Below are 17,234 nucleotides of genomic sequence, written 5' to 3' on the forward strand. Positions count from 1 at the left end.
CAGCTGACGTTTATGCCCTTGCTCATGAAGGTCACACTCTGTCCCCGTCTTCCTCCAATCCGTGCCTGACTACCTTCTATTTGTTTCACCCTAAATGTCACCTTGCTGGAAAAGTCTGCCCGGATGACCCCTCCATTACTCACTGTCCCCACACCAGGACGTGAGCTACAAGCAGGCTGGGACCCTGTTTTGTCCAAAGCTCCCAGCACACGCCTCGCACACAGCAGGTCCCTGGTAATACTGCGAATGAATGAATGAATAAGTGTCTGTGAATGTTCTGGGTAAATCTAGACAGCGATACATGCATGTAAAATGTCTAGCACATGATACACCATAGATCCTCAATGGACGCTGCTTGGAGGACATTAAAACCGATCCCCAGCCCACAAGGTTGGCTTCCCATTCCTCCCGGAGAGTAGTCCTATGCTTAGCGAGACAGAAGCCTCTTGCCCGGCTCCCAAGGTCCACTCTCAAGTCCCCACCCAACCCCAACAGGTTAACTCCAGGACAAGGAGAATGCTGGCTTTACAAGACCCAGGAAGGCATCAGACCTGGGGGTAAATCTCTCCCGGAACCTGCGGGAGTGTCAATGTATTCTACAAAATAACAAAATGCCCTGCCAGCCTTATTGTTCCTAAAGGCAAGAGGGAGTTGGTCAAAAGACAAAAAGCACAGGAGGCTGGCTCTGCCTTGATGTGGACAGGCTAAGCAACAACTTCCCCTAACCCACCCAGCCCAAATAACATGAGAGTTCAGGGACTCTTCCTGCTATCCGCTGCTTCCTTTACTCAGCAGCCATAACAGAAGCATTGAGCAATGTTGGGAGTTAGTAACGCACATCCCATTCACAGGTTCTAACCCTAGGAGGAACTAGATCAATATTGCGTGCTTAATCGTTAGAGGATCTTGTAGAACAGCTGCTACCGTGTTTGTGTCATGTTTCATGAATTTCTGCTTTTATTTCTATTTAGCCCCTTTCCTACATTCTTTCAGGTTGTTCGCAATGATTTTTTTAAAATAAAAATTGGAGTCTTAATCATTTTCATCTTCTGTATTTAATGTCCAAAGCGAAAGTGCTTTTAAAATAGGCTATTAATTTTCCTCTGGGCACAGTTTTAGCCTCATCCCATGGGTTTTGATATGAGGTATTCTCATTCTCATTGATCACCCTATAATATGAAATTCTATGTTTGATTTCTCCTTTGATTTAAGAGCTACTTACAAGAGTTTTGTTGGTTTGTTTAAATTTTCTAATGATAGCCTTTTAGAGGCTAATTTTTAAATATATCTTATTGTTTTATAAATGAGGCTTGGACAATTTCTACTTTTGAAATCTATTATGTTTCTTTTGAGATAAATTAATTATCTATTTTAATTAGGGCACCTTAGAACATCTAGAAAATAGTCTTTAAAAAGAAAAGGCCATCTCCTAGAAGACACACACACACACACACACACACACACACACACACACACACACACACACCCCTTTGTAAAGAATTTCATATAATGCTTACCAAAGAAAGTTTTATCTTTTCAAAAGTAAATATCCAAACAAAGAAAGTAAACAACCTATTAAGGAGGGGGAGGAACTACCAGAATCTAAGGATTAAATTTCTCTGATCTAGTTCCATAGCTAGGAATTATTACCCACAGTGGCATTGCTCTGTAGCCCCGTTTCAAAGACTATAAAACTGAGGCTGCCTGAGACTGAGTCAGCTACACTACTACATTTTAGCTGAGACTAGGTTTCAATCCCATTATCCCCTTCACCACAGAATCCAACTGTCTTCCAAAAGAAATACTAAAATATCCTCTGAACATCTTCTCTTGTGACATTCCTTAAGGTTGTTAATTGCGCAAGGTGCAACCAGAAGGCAAGATTAAAACAAACAGGACTTTATCCCTGGTAAAGTGTGCTGGCTAGAAAAAGGAAGCCGATACGACTCTTTGAAGAGCCCCAGAAAGAATATTAAGCCATTTGTCAGCCAGTGCCAAGCAAACCTGAAAGACCGGTGGATCCCAGGGAATCCTGACATTCTTCTCCCAACCCTGTCAATGTCTTTGCCTGCAAAAGTGGGACAGCAAATGGGAAAGGACCGGCGTTGCAGGAACTGACACAGGACCGACACTGCTAAACAATACTGACAATGCACAGGAAGACAGCTCCTTAGGGGGAAATCTCTGAGCTCCATTGCTGCGGCCACATACAATGTCTGCAGCCCCCAAAGGGACATTTCAGCACACTGTTTCAATGCCAAATGACACATGCTACCGTAGGCTTGAGATCTTATTGGGGATGTAGAGCTGTATTCATCTGCTTACCAGCAAGAAAAGCAGGACAGCTAGAGATAAACAGAAGTCAATCAAAGCAGAAAGCGACATCGGAAAAACTCACCTAATTCTGCCAGACCTGTTTTGCCGCATAAAGATAAGAGGGCTTTGGACAATATGGCTTCGGTATAAGAAATTCAGTGATGGCACCATTCCCAAAAGCAACTAAAGCAGTTAATATCAGGCATGTTCCCAACATCCTTGAAGGTACCGAGATGGAAGAACAGTAATCCATTAATGAACTGAGGGTCTACAGATGCTCTATTTGGCAAGACTAATTACTTTTTTGAAAGTAAACCTTGTTCCAGAGTTTCAACACATGAAAATATCACCGAGCCTTACTCTCTAGTAGAGGGAAAGTGACTTCCAAATTTAAATACACTTGTGAAATCAACCCATTTAAAAAACAAAACAAAACAGAGCAGTGAAATCAATTCTTCTTCTACATATATACCCAATAGGAATGCTTATGAACATTTTTTTTTTACCAAAAGACCTGCACACGAATGCTCATAGCAGTGCTCTTTGTAATGGCCAAAACCTGGGATCCTTCCAATAAACAGAACAGCTATGTAAATTGTGGTGTGTTCCACAATGAAATACTATAGAGCCATGTAAATGGACAATTACAAATACATGAAACAATACAGATACGGAGTCAGCAAACTTCTTTGTAAAGGGCCAGATATAAATCTTTTGGTCTTTGTAGGCCACATGCCTTTGTTGAGTCTACTCAACTCTGCCATTAGGGGGCAAAAGCAGTCATTGTTGGTATGTAAGCAAATGGACGTGGCCAGATTCCAATAAAGCTTTATGGATACATGCTGACATCTAAATTTCAGTGCTTTTCTCATGTCACAAAATATCCTTCTTTTGGTTTTCTTCCCAACCATGTATTTCAAAATATGAAATCCATTCTTAGCTCATGAGCCATACAGAAACAGACAATGGGCTAGATTTGGCCTGTGGGCTGTAGTCTGCCAACCACTGACGTGATCTCATATAATCTAATCACAAGTGATGTTCGGCAAAACAAACTGGGCACAAGGGAGTATGGACCACATGATTCCATTTCTAAAAAGAGGTAAAAGTAATCTATGGGATCAGAAGTCATGATAAAGGTTACCCTTGGAGACACAGGGATTAGAAGTGGGAATAAGGATCCTAAGGAGAAGGGAGCCGTAACTTATGCTCTGTGCTCTGAATTTGAGTCCTCATCATTCAAGCATGGCCACTTGGTTGAGCTGCACATTCATGATTTCTGCCCTTTTCTGTACGTATGTTCTGCTTCAAGTGAAATTTAGCAAGTGGTTAAAATCAAGGCAGGACCATTCAATCGGCTTCAAAAATAGACATGTAAAGAGAATCACAGCCTTCGAATTAAATTAGCTACAAATCCATCACTATGGCCAGGTATCAGCCAATGCTCAAGCATTTACTTATTAAAGGTAGGTTTAAATCACTTTTCCTCTAGCTGTTTTTGCATTTGCTTCCAGGGCGAGGTGCATTTCATGAGTTAAAGGATGGTGAGCCCATAGATCTCAATCAGGTTGTTTTTGTCCATGCTGGTAGGAAGCAATGGTGTTCGCCCGATGACCAGCTCCTCCTCGCACAGAGATCTGCCATCGATACTGTGAACATAAATAGCATCTGGCAAAACATGTGGCCTTCAACCTGCAGCAGAACCTGTGCTGGACCCACACAAAGGAGAAAGGCCAGGCCTGGTTTCCATTTGATTCCGAGAGAATATGCAGTTAATTATTTTTCCTCACAGTCAGCAGCTGAGCCTCACCGAAATCTGTGCTTGTAATTATCACTGTATTATTATTTTAATACAAATCAGCAACTTATCAAAATATTACCCTGTACATACTACCTCGCTGCTGCAAGGATGGAGGGTGGAGGCCACCACCCCTGCCCTGCTCTGTGTGCGTATGAGGATGGTGGGGATCCTGGTGAGGGTCCTTCTGCCACGGCCAGACTGCCAGCTTCACCAGTGCCCAAGTCCCACCGTCATTTTCACGCCTGTCCTCTCTTTAGAGATAGTGAGTCATGATCTGCATTTTCCATCATGGTCTGACCTTGATGGGTCTCACCGGTTCCATCCATGCAATGGGCAAACAGTGCCACCCTTTTGCAAAGTCAATGTGAAGAATTCCTAACCAGAATTGCTTTGTTAAAACATTCTCTGCAGCACAAGTGATCTTACACACAGGATCCCCAGCCACACTGCCTGAGTTCAAATTCCAAGTCTACTGTCTGTGACTTTGGGCAATTCCTTATTCTATGCCTCAATTTCTTCATCTGTGAATGGGAATAATATCATAAGGTTGTTATAATGAGTAAATGAGATAGTCCATGAGATGCTGCTTAGCACAGTGCCTGGCACATAGCATTTAATAGATAATAGCTATTATTATTATTATTTTGAAAGTTGTAAACTCAAATCCTAACAGTGGTCCTGCAAGAAACACAAATAAGCCAAGTAGACAGGTGGGCTCCTTAGAAAACTGGAAAGAGGGGTTCCATGTAGGGGGGCAACCACATCTTCCCCCGCTCCCTCAAATTATTACCTCTTTGGGAATAAAGGCCAGAATTTCAAAATTTTTCATAGGAATGCCAAACAATTTTTATTTGAAATCACTGATTTTAAAATGCTGGCCAGTAATTTAATTTTAAAAAATAAACTAAAATACCAAACCAAGGAGAATAAGAAAGCCAGCTCTATGCTGCCCAGATCCAAGCCACAGAGGGCCCAGCTCCCTTCAACGGTACTTTACAGCGACCACTTTTATTGGGGGTTTAATACCACCTGCTCACTCCAAAAAAAGAGTTCGTTTGCTCCACATGATTTTTTTTTTCTTTAACCCTAACAGAAAGCCAAACAGCAGGCTGCCTCTGTCCTAAGAGGAGTTAATGACCAAGTCCACGCCCATTTGCAAACAGGCCAGTTTTTCTCCTAAGAGCTTCCCTGAGGTCATCTCCACCCTGTTCTCTGTCATCACCTCCTCTTCTAAAGAAGAGGGAATCAGATGTAACAATTCAAAAACTATTCCTCATTAGGACTACAAGAGAGAGCAGGTAATGGGGGCATTTTACATGGGGAATGGGATCTTCTGTAATGCCTGATGACAAGGAAACAGGGTTCTCTGTTTGTGTCTTTTATAACAGCTGCCCCTTCTGAGCTGGGGATAAAAGAGAGAAAGGAAGAGAGACAATGAATAGGCTTTTATTTCAAAGAGAACATCTGCAAAGCATGGTCCTACATTAAAAAATAAATAGAAAACAGCCACCAGTCTGGGAGGAAAAAAAAAGATTCCCCATTGCCTCTCTAATTAATAAAGCACCATTTCACAAGGAAAGAAGAAAAAAAGAGAGAACAACTTTTCCACATCCCCAAAGAAAGGATGCTTAATGACGTAACCACTGTTCTACTTGATCCACCTAATCTGGTTTTAATACTCTCCTCAACTAATGTAAACATTAGCTCTCCATTACGAAAAACATTTGTTTATTTTATTAACGTGAGTCTGGTTGAGTGCTAAGACTTTGGGAAATTACCATGCCGTCCTTCGGCTCTCTTTTTATTGCTTCTCCTCTTGCTCTTTATAAAATGATTAGTCATCTCCACTGCCCTTTTGAAATGCTGTTCCAGTTGTACCGTGGTTCTGTTATCCTGGTTCTGAAGACAGAGTCTAGGTTCACGGTTAAGTTAATGTAGTCATTATGGGCTCATTTGGGGACCCATTCATCACAGCTAATTCATGTCCAACACACAGGGGACTCGAGCACAAAGAGTCAATGTGAAGTGAAAGCTCAGCGTGAAGCCAAGAGATGCACAGGAAGGGTCCAGACCCGAGTCCAGAAGATGGGCTTGGGAAGGCCCACAGCTATAGAAGCAATGCAGAGAGCGACCCAAACCCTCAGAGAGGGCCCACGACGGGGATGTCCACTCAAACAGGCCCAGAGCACAGTTCCTCCTAATGTCTAACTTAAATCCTTTCCACTTGGACTTGAGAACAAAACAGCACAGCTGTTTACCAGAAGCGCAGGGTATCTTCAAACTGGTTAAGCCAACGTTTACCAAACCTTGGTCATTCCATTGCCCCCCCCCCTCATACATCTAAACCGAGGTCAGGATTAGCATTAGAATGAGAGTTTTAGATACTACAATTTATGCATTTTCATTATGTTAACTAACTTCTTTTTACATAAATGCCCCTTCACCTGCATGCTAAGCAGTAAGAGCCCTGACACGGTCATTTTGATTGACTGGTTATATTCACCTATTTCCCCTAATAAACATTTAAAGATATATACAGCTATGACAAGTGTTAAAAAATGTTCACCCAAGAAGCAAGGGATGGGTGCATTTGGGAGGTCACAGATGCCCTGTTTCTTGGTCTGGGTATGGGTTACTTGGGCGTGTTCAGTTCGTGAAAATTCATCAAATTATACATTTAGAATAACGTGCACTTTTGTGTATATATTTTGGTTAAAAAAACATTTAAAAATATAGGCAAAAGTTAGGAAATAAATAAATTTTGCACAGGTATGAATAGGAACTCTATTAAAAGCTGCTACAGGGGCTTCCCTGGTGGCGCAGTGGTTAAGAATCCGCCTGCCAGTGCAGGGGACATGGGTTCGAGCCCTGGTCTGGGAAGATCCCACATGCCGTGGAGCAACTGGGCCCGTGAGCCACAACTACTGAGCCTGCGCGTCTGGAGCCTGTGCTCCGCAACAAGTGAGGCCGCGACAGTGAGAGGCCCGCGTACCGTGATGAAGACTGGCCCCCACTCGCCGCAACTAGAGAAAGCTCTCGCACAGAAATGAAGACCCAACACAGCAAAAATAAATAAATAAATAAACTCCTACCCCCAACATCTTCTTTACAAAAAAAAAAAAAAGCTGCTAAAATAGAGACTGTTTACCCACGTAGCACCTTCAATCACTGGTGTATCAGAATCCACGTGCATATCACACGTGGGATTCCTAGGGTCAGTGTGGAGCTACTCTGGCAAAAGATGCCCATCCAGAATAAGTCCTCAAGCAAAAATAGGTAACATTAATCCACCCCATCGTAAATAAATCTTCACCCACAGCCTCTTGTCTTCTCTCAGCACCCCAACTGGAGGTCACTGCATTTGGAACAATTTGATAATTTAAAAAATTTGTTTGGGGCTTCCCTGGTGGCGCAGTGGTTGAGAGTCCGCCTGCCGATGCAGGGGACACGGGTTCGTGTCCCGGTCCGGGAAGATCCCACATGCCGCGGAGCGGCTGGGCCCGTGAGCCATGGCCGCTGAGCCTGCGCGTCCGGAGCCTGTGCTCCGCGACGGGAGAGGCCACAACAGTGAGAGGCCCGCGTACCGCAAAAAATTTAAAAAAAAAATTTGTTTGTTTCTTTGGGGGTCATCCTGCCTCCTGACCATAAACCCCATGAGGGCAGGCACAGCCGGCCTTCCCCCATACTTTGTAGTACAATGCCTGGTACACAAACACTCAAACACTACCTGTTGAAATAATGGGCAGATGGAGGAGTGGATGGGAAACCTCTGGTGGATTTCACCCATTCATTCTCTCCTCGTCCCCCAGGGGTTACAAGGCGATGGGAGGGGAGCACTGCCAACTGGCCTGACTGCTCCCACATTCTTCTGCTCCAAGAACAAAGACGGGAGACCTGTCTTATATTCATGCAGGGTTTCTGAGCCTCCAAATGCTTTCTCATCTGTTTATCGAATTACATCCTCACAAGCCAGTGCGGGGGTGGGGGTGGGGGTGGGGGTGGGGGTGGAGTGAGCTTATTAGCATCATCTGGCAGAAATGCCAAAAACACTCAGAGGTGAAAGTCAGGGTTTGTCCCTTGACAGAGTCGGGACCTGAGCCAAGATGCTCCGGAATGTTCCACTCTTCCAACCCCTGGCCAGCTCTCTGACAACTCACAACATCCCAACACATGTTGTGGGGGGCGGGGCAGGGCAAGGTGGTGAGGTGCTCAGAAAAGAGAAGGCAGATGATTCAAAACAGCGTGTTACCCACACCCCCAGCAGAGGGGAGACCAGTCCACCAAACTGTAGAATGCACGATTCTATTTTTGTTGAGGACACTGCCTTCACAATGTCCTAATGCCTAATGCTTACAAGAATTTGCATATTCTGGGTTTACACCAACAGCAGGGAGAGAAGGAAGGAAACCTCCATCAGGCATGGGGAAGGCAAAGGCACTCAGGGTAAAGAAGTGCTGTGAATAAACCACATGGGGATCACTGAAAAGTGACCACAGATACTTATTTTTAGCTCGTCACAGTGAACACGGAGATCTTCCAAGCAGAGGCTGCAAACTTATCAGCCTAAAGGGCCCAGTCAGCTATCACAGGTAAAGGAAGAGATCTTGGGGGGGCTCTAGGGAACCTGGAGGATCTCGGGAAGGTCCTCCCAGCTTGGCCAGTGGACAACAGGAAAGGCTGTGGCCTAGTGCTGGCACATCTCATGACTTTTTAAAGGCATTCCAAACATCCGTGCTGTCTTCTATCCTAATCCTTACACTTCAGTTTTTATTTTAAGACAGTGTGGGCCAAAAGAAACCTACCCACAGGCCGTGAACACGAGGGCCGGTCTTGCAAACATCTCTCGTGGTGAGGCTGCGTCAGGTGAAGGTGGGAGCAGGGGCTGTGCCTCATCACAAAGCCCTCCCAGGTAGGAAGGTCCCTGCATCGCAGGTGAGGACACCAAGCCCCAGGAGGCGAAGGAACGTGTCTGGGTCACACACTGCTCCCTCAACCTGACACTTCATGACACGCCTCCCAGGCCTCCCAGCTTCCACCCAGCTGCTCCCCTCACAAACCACATCTCTGGGTTTGTCTCTGGGCTCCTTATTCGGCCAGAAGATGAGCTTGAACTCCATGGATGGAGCAGTGAGGTCTCAAGTCTGGCAGCTTTGGGGGTGGAAGGAGACTTGAGGGCTTCCAGGCCCCTGAATCACACTATTCCTGGCCCCCACCTGACAGAGGACACCTTTCTCTTGTGTCCAAGAAGCCACTCTGGACTGAACTGGGCTAGGACCGGAAAGGAAGCTCTCTGTTGATAGGCCGTGGCCCTAACCCTCTTCTGCTGGACTAGCCCTCCCTGAGGGGAGGGGCACATCTGTCCTGTTTCACAAAGGCAGTCCCAGTGCTGGGCACGGTTGGAGTGGAAGATGGGTGGATGGGTGAATAGGTGGACATGTGGATGGATGCAAGGATGGATGCAAGGAAGCATGGATAGATGCATGCATGGATAAGAGGGAGGGGAGACAGGGCAGGGTAAAGGACAGGGGACTTACTGACTCTGAATGGGGTAGAAACCAAGAACGCAACCTTTGGGGTCACCACGAACCTTCAATTCCTAGTCTGGTTCCCTCTTATCTCTTACTTTCATCCAACTTATTGTCTTGCTTTTATTACTTGTAATCAGTAAAACAGATGAGACTGAGAGCCCTTAACTTGCAGGACAAGGATTCAATAAGATCATGTCTTCACAGTGTCTAGAGCAAGGTAAACATTCAATAAAGAGAAGCCCCCCTCCTTCTCATCAGGATCATAGTTACAATGTCTGTACCCCTTGGGTAGGGGACGTTTGCATCAATCTCTCTGCCCCATTAGCTCAACTCCTTTGGGCTTAAACCATGCGACTTGTGGCCAAGGATTACAGCAAAGGATCCCCTGGGAGGAGAAATGCTTGTCATTAGCATCCACGGACACATCGGCGTGGATTAGATGCCCAGATAAGCCAGCAGTCACCTGGCTGGAACAAACCAGGCCTGACACAGAACAAATCCATTTTGTTGCCCTCAGAGGGCCCTGAAGGAGATTTTCTCCTCCCCCAGAAGACTGGAGAATGCCTTTAGGGTCCCATCCTTTTCCCACCCGGCCAGGTGTCTGGGCTCCCAGACTCTGATAGTAATCACTCCAGCTCCCTGCTCACTACAGTGTTGACGCGTTGAAGGTGACACACACACTGGCCCTGTCCCCGCCACCCTTCTTCTCAAGGCTCTGCCTTTTGATGGGGGAGGGAGCAGCCCTACAGGGATCAGAAGGGCGCAACCCAATGAGCATCTGAGGGCAGACAGGTAGGTTCTGTTGCAGGTGGAAAGAAGGAAGTGCCTGCGAGACAATCAGCCTGCGTGCTCTTGGTGATACCTCCTGGTTTCACCCAGGCTCCTGGGGAAAAGTCATCGGTGAGCAGACCAGCAGGAGGCCTGCTGACGATGAATGAAAGTCTGTCTCTCTGGTCAAGGAAGCTTGCACAGCACCCTTTTCCCCTCCCCCCCTGGCTGGGGGAGTTGAATTCAAAACACCTTCCTCCACCAACTCAGCAGTTCAAGTTCAATTACTCCCTAGTGGGCATGATGCATATTTCACTAAAGGGTGATACCTTCTTTCCCTGGACCATAAAATCCTGTCCTTGGGGCAGGGCACTGTGACCGAATCACTTACCTATGCACCTCCTTAAATGAGGCCTGTGGTTCCAAGGTTGGGGCCCTGCACAAGATGCTTAGAAGAGGGAGACTGTGGAATAGAGAGACTGAGAACACAGACTGCCTGGGTTCAAACCCCGGCTCTGCCATTTATACTGTGAACCTTGGGAAAGTTACTTAAGCTCCCTACGCCTCAGTTTCCTCACTGTAGCGTGAGGTTTAAATGAGCTAATATTTGTAAAACACCCCAAACAGGGCCTGGTTCTATTAAGCATCGTGACTGTTGGCTGTTGAAACATAACAGTGCATTCCTTAAAGGAATAAAATACATAAGGAGGACAAGAACAGTGCCTGGCACATCGTAACTGCTACACAGGCATCATTACCGTTATTATGATTACCCTCCTACTTGTCTCATTATTCAGGGGTCTGATTCAAGGAAAACTGCGTATCTCAGGGTTGGCACACTTTTAGGAATCTGCAACAAGTGAGATAAGTGGTATGAAGATTTTCAGGAATGAGCTGGCTGCATTTAGGGTTTGTCAAAGAACTACACAGACAAGGCACTCTGAAATCTGCACATCGATTGGAATGGGGCAGTCCTGGGTCTGGATCCCAGTTGCGCTGCAACCCCAGCATTGCAAGCTGCTTCCCTGCTCTGAGCCTCAGTTTCCTCGTCTGTGAAGTGGGGACAGCAACAGTTCTATCCCACAGAGTTAGGAAGATTCACTGAGATAGTGAAGTAATATCTGCAGAGCTTTCATTATCCCTGCCACGTAACTGGTACTCAGAAGGGCAGCAATCTCTAGCCAGGAGTCCTTAGTCTCAATTCTGTATATAACACCTTGTTACATCCTGAATTATTATGTTCTGTGTGAGCAATTAACATCATATGTGCATGATTTATGATTTGTTTTTAAACTGGACACTGTACAGTATCTTTTCATTTTTGTAAAAATAACATACTATCAAGTTTGTCTTTAGATAGCCCTGTCCTTAATGGTATTTTCAATAGCCACCAACCTTGCCTGGTAGAGTACAGGGGTTTAAATTGGCACAGAAATTTAAAGCAGGTTTTATTGGTACACGGTACAAATTAGTTACAGATAGAGTTTGGTTTTTTCCCCATCTTCAACTGTCTTTGATTCAACTTGTACAAAATAACTGCTGTTCTATTAACCGTATACCACTCTGTGATTGCAAATTAATAATAATAGTAGTAGTAATAAAAAAAATAACATCATATATGCAAAACACCTGAAGGATGCCCGGCAGCTGGCACTCAACAATGCTCCTCCCTCCCCCACATTCCATCCTGCTCCACGGCTGACACACAGAGGAGTTGGACGCACTCTATTGCCTTGGATTACACTCAAGCCTTACTTGGCTTGGGAAAATGAATAATTGCGGAAATTTGCTTATTTTCAAACATGCTAAGAGTTTCTTTTTAAGAACGACGGCTCACATTTGGCCGTTGTTATTATTATGTGCCAGGCGCAAATTGGCTCCCACGTATTATTACATTTCATCCTCACATAACCCTATGAGGTGGCCCTGATTTTCAGAGGAACGAAGTGAGAATGACTTGCCCAAGATCCCAGGGGTCCGAGAGCAGAGCCGGGACCTGAGCCCGGCAACGGCAGGCCCAAGGATAGTTAACGGAGGCCTCTTTCACTTGTGCTGGGGCCTGGCACGGGTTTCCTGTGACTCTTCTCCTGTTCCCATACCCCTTCCTTTGAGCTTGGGTTTTGTTGAGGTTGAGCTTGTATTTTATTTATTTTTTCATTTTCCCTATTTTCTCTCTGGTTCTGGTAGATAGGGGCTGGGGGCTATAGAAATGGCAGGTGCAAAGGAAAAAAAGGGAGAGTTGTAAGTGACAAGTCTTAGGGCAGTACTGACCAAGGTAGAGACCAGGTCCAATTATGCTGGCAGCGTGCATTTTTGTCTTTCTGCATGTAGATTTAAGGCCCCACTGATCATAACTAGCTCTGGGTGGAAGGACAGACACTTACTGCAGAGATGTCCTTAAGGATATTTTGTTTTCTGGGGACACGGACGGACACACACACACACACACACACACACACACACACACACACAATGATGTCAGATATCTGCTCTAGCTCAAAGTAATTTCCTTTTCTATTAAGACCATGGATCAAAGTTGGACAATCCCCAGCAAACAGGAACTTATGCTTTGGCTTCCTATTTGCAAAACAGTAAGCATTTGTCACTCAACCTTCTGGAAGATTAAAATAAAAAGAATTGATAAACTAGAGAGAACATCTAAAGTGTAAGACTGGAAGGAAAGTGAATATATATAAGCATATAATAATTTCTACTTTTATTTATCTATTTAACATTTTCCAGTACATGATTAAGCAGATGGCAACATTTGCATCAAGATAAATATTGTTCAGTGATGCCTATTTCTGTATACAAAGTGTAATGCACTGCTCAGGCAAAATAAAACTCCATTGAGAGTGTGAGAAAAACAAACCATCAATAAAATACCCTCTGTTCTCTCTGGTCTCAAAACATTTGGATAGAAAGAAAAGCTACGCCTCTGAGGCTGTTAGAACCAGAGGCGATCTGGATACAGTGAACCAATTTTTCAGTCACTGCCAATGTCTGAAAAAGTCCTGAGTTATCTGAGTAATGTGAAGTATGAGGAATTTCTGCCGAAAAATCAACATTTCAAAGGAGTCAGACAATACAGAAAGCCCATTCTACTTTAAGAGTGTGTGAGTGTGTGAGTGTGTGTGTGTGCGTGTGTGCGCGCGCGCGCGCGCGCGAACACACACACTAAAAAGTTAGGTTTCTTAAATGAAACTTACTGGGTAATAGTTTATCTAAGGGCACAAGCAATAAATGTGAGGACTTCAGAGGATCACTGGGGGCAAAGGGAAAGAAAATAAACATTCGTTACATTAACATACAGGTTCTCTTTCATTCTCCCCAAAATTGCTTCAGTACCTGTAGTGTGATCTTTTTGACGCTCTCCTCAATGTTCTCCCTCCCTTCATAAGTGAGCCCATCTGTTTCTTAAATTCTGAGATGACAATAAAATCCACAGCTTACTGGAGACCCAATGAAGGGATGAGTATCACGGCCGCAAAACTCAGCTGCCATCCACCCAATAATTCTAATATGTAAGAGCTTTGACAGGGGTGGAGAGGAAAAGGGGAGCTTGCAGATCTTTTAGGGATATGCCAGGCTCGCCGCCACCTGCACTCTCTCTGGCTCTGTCTGCTTGAGAAACTGGGTGTTTCTTTTTGACTTCTTAAAATGCACCAAAATTACAATCAGGTCCTTCCACTGGGGTGCAGCTCCCCAAACATAAAAGGTACAAGCTCTGGGAGGGTGAACACAAGGAAGCTGCAAGATCTGGTTGAGAAAATGCTCTGTCCACAGCGCCTGCCTGACACTCCTTGGGACACACCCACCGCCACTACCACCAGAGCCACAGAGTCCCTCTGCATCCCCAAACCACAACTGTCCTCCCCACCTGCATCCCCTGCAGAGCACAGAGACGAAGCATCATCTCCCAAGCACGTGCCTCACCAGCTCTTTATGAGAGTCATCTGGAAAATCACAGGGAATTTTTTCTACGTCCCACTCCTGAGTCTCCCTCCAAAGCATCATACACCGGCAGCCTCGGCAGGGTTTGCAAACAAGCCACATGTTCTGAGGGCCTCAGCAGCCTGCCAAGAGGCCTGGTCCTCTCCTCCCAGCCTGCAACCTAAGCTCAGACAACGCCGGACTTTGGGAATAGCCTGCCCCCTTCTGGTCTCCTTGAGCTCCGTGGAAGGGCAGGGCTTGGGTGGGCACAGCTAGAGGACAGACCCCCAGCTCCACCCGGCAGGTCTGTGCTGTGATTTCAGGATCTAGCAGGGCACTGGGGTAGACGTCGGGGAAAGGAAGAGGACACAAACAGATAAAATGAAGTACAAATCCAGGACAGACAGCAGTGAACAACCGCATGGTAGACAACCACAAAGAAGGGAGAAGGGCAGAAAAACAAAATACAGGTATGTCTATATTGGAAGAAATTGAGACACTGGGAGATGTGTGTAGGGGGATAGTCACTGAACTTACAGGTGAAAGCAGAGTTTCAGAAAAGCAAAGCAACTCTGCTGCTGGAACTGGTGTCCCAAGAGGAATAAAAAAGGAAAAGTGGCACGCTCCCACTTGCCTTCCCAATTGCAAACCTCAGTGCGGCCGAGCTGGGGGATGAGAGAGTAAGACACAGAACTGAACGCACAAGGAGCAGGTGTGGACATAGGACCCAAAATGTCAGGGACCCAGGAAGAAATCAACCAACCAGGCCTCCTTCCTTCCCTCCGCTTGTTTCAACAGGTGGTATTTGCCTGGAAAGGCACCTCCTGATGCCTGTCTGGACCCCCGGATGCAAAGGGTACAGTAAGCCCTATGCCTCCCACGTGTTCCCCAGGCTCGTGGTGCATGTCCTGACCCCCTCCCACCCCACCTCCCCGCAGGCCTCCGAATCTAGAAAGAAATTCTAACTGCGTTTCTGCCCGGACACAACACCATCTGAGAGTACTGTCTGAGAGTACTCTTTGCTATAAACAAGAGGCGCTCAGAACGCTCCGGTTCTCCATCAGGAATCTCACTCCGCTCTCCGCCCCACAAATGGGGAAAAGATGTCTCTCCCTGCTACCCACACAGACCAGCCAGCAATGTGAAATGCCATCGCATCACGTCTCGGGCTGGCTCAGCCCACAGGTACAAAGAGCCACACCGTGGCAACGAGGGTCGCCTTGACTCCAAAGTTTAGCAGATCAAAGAGCATCACGCTGTGTCCGAAGGCAGCCTTCAGTGAAGCCTCCCAAAGTGACAAACGACAGAGACATGCATTCAGTACCTAAGAGCCTGAAACCACCCCCTGGTGTCTAATGTCCACAATGGCTGGGAGAAACTCTCTAGGCAAGTGGAGTGATGAAGATACAGACAGACAGACACACAGCACATCATTATGCCTCAAGACAGACACGCCCACAGGGCACTGAGACCCTGGCCCAAAGTTGAGGACTCTGACCTCTCCTGTGTGCTCCTAGCTCAGTGGGCTAAACAAATCAGCCCAAAGAAGGTGTGAAAGTCACCCCCGGAGAAGTTGGGGGCAGGGTAGAAGACACCCTGATGGCCCCAGAAGATCTGCGGAAGCAACAGTTTCAGAGCCTGGTCTGTTCACACCCAAGGAGGGCAAAGTAAACCCACAGGAGCCTAAGTCGAGATGATGTGATCTGACACACAGCTGGTGACAGGAATTAGCCACACACAAGACAGAGAGCCAGACACAACCACCTAGGAGAAGGAGCCATGCCCTGACACTGGAGAGAGGGCACCAGGACAGGGCAAGGTTAGACACGGTCAGGGTAAAGACAGGAGTCTCAGACATCCAGGGATGGAAGACAGGAGACTCAAAGTAAGACCAGGCACCCAAGACTGAGTCTTGACTCCGGGGCACGGCTGAGGACTTGGGACACCGATCCCAGACCCCCTCCCTCGCAGGCCAGGCAAAAACAACGAGGCAGCAAGCTGAGGACTGAGTTGCCTGCACCCAGCTGGGCAAAAACCAGAGATGCGGCGAGCACCACCGCCTAAAGCGGCAGCTGAGGATCCCGGCACGGTCCAGGCACTCAGACCGGGAGCGAGGCGCCAACACCCCCATGCACAGAGCAAGTCGGGGCGCCCAGCGACAGTGACGGGGTACAGGGGCCCAGCCAGGCTCCGGTAACCCCCAAAGCGCCTCCTCTGGAGATAACTTCCCCAGACCCCAAGGGGGCAGTCCTCAGACTCGGGATGGGGCAGCCCTCGGCCCCTGAGCCTGGGAAGGGACCGAACCCCGGCTTCCAGGGGAAAGAGATGTGGAGCCAGCAGGCTTGAGGAGTCCCGGTCTGATGAGCGGGGTTCAAGGGCTGAGGGGCGTGGGGTCGAGTCGCCTGCCCGCCTGCCTCCCTCCTTCCCTCCGGGACGCGAGCCGAAAAGGCATCTTACCAGCGCCCGCGCGGCCAGTGCCCCTCGGCTGGCCGGCTGCTGCGCGCGGGGTGCTCCGGGGCCGCCTCCCCGCGCCCGCGCCGGCGGCCCCCGTCCTCCTCCGCCTCCGCCTCCGCCGCCTCCGCCTCGGGCTGCAGCCGGCTCGGCGGGCAGGTCTCGGCGCTCGCGGCGCGGGGCCGGGGGCGGCTGCTCCGCGCCACCGACCGCTGCACCCCCGCGGCGTTCCCCGGCCCCGGAGTCGAGGCTGCTGAAATTCCACACGACCAGCGTCTGCAGCAGCAGCACGGTGAGCGCCGCGAGCAGCGCCGAGTGCGAGCGCCGGGCCAGCCTCCGAGCGCACGGCGCCGCCACCATCTTCGGAGCGCGGCGAGCGAGCGGGGCGCGGGGGACCCCGGGAGCTACGGGCCGCCCCCGCGCTCCCCGCGGCTCCC

The sequence above is a fragment of the Lipotes vexillifer genome, unplaced genomic scaffold, assembly GCF_000442215.2.
Source record: "Lipotes vexillifer unplaced genomic scaffold, Lipotes_vexillifer_v1.1 scaffold232, whole genome shotgun sequence".
NCBI classification, from domain to species: domain Eukaryota; kingdom Metazoa; phylum Chordata; class Mammalia; order Artiodactyla; family Lipotidae; genus Lipotes; species Lipotes vexillifer.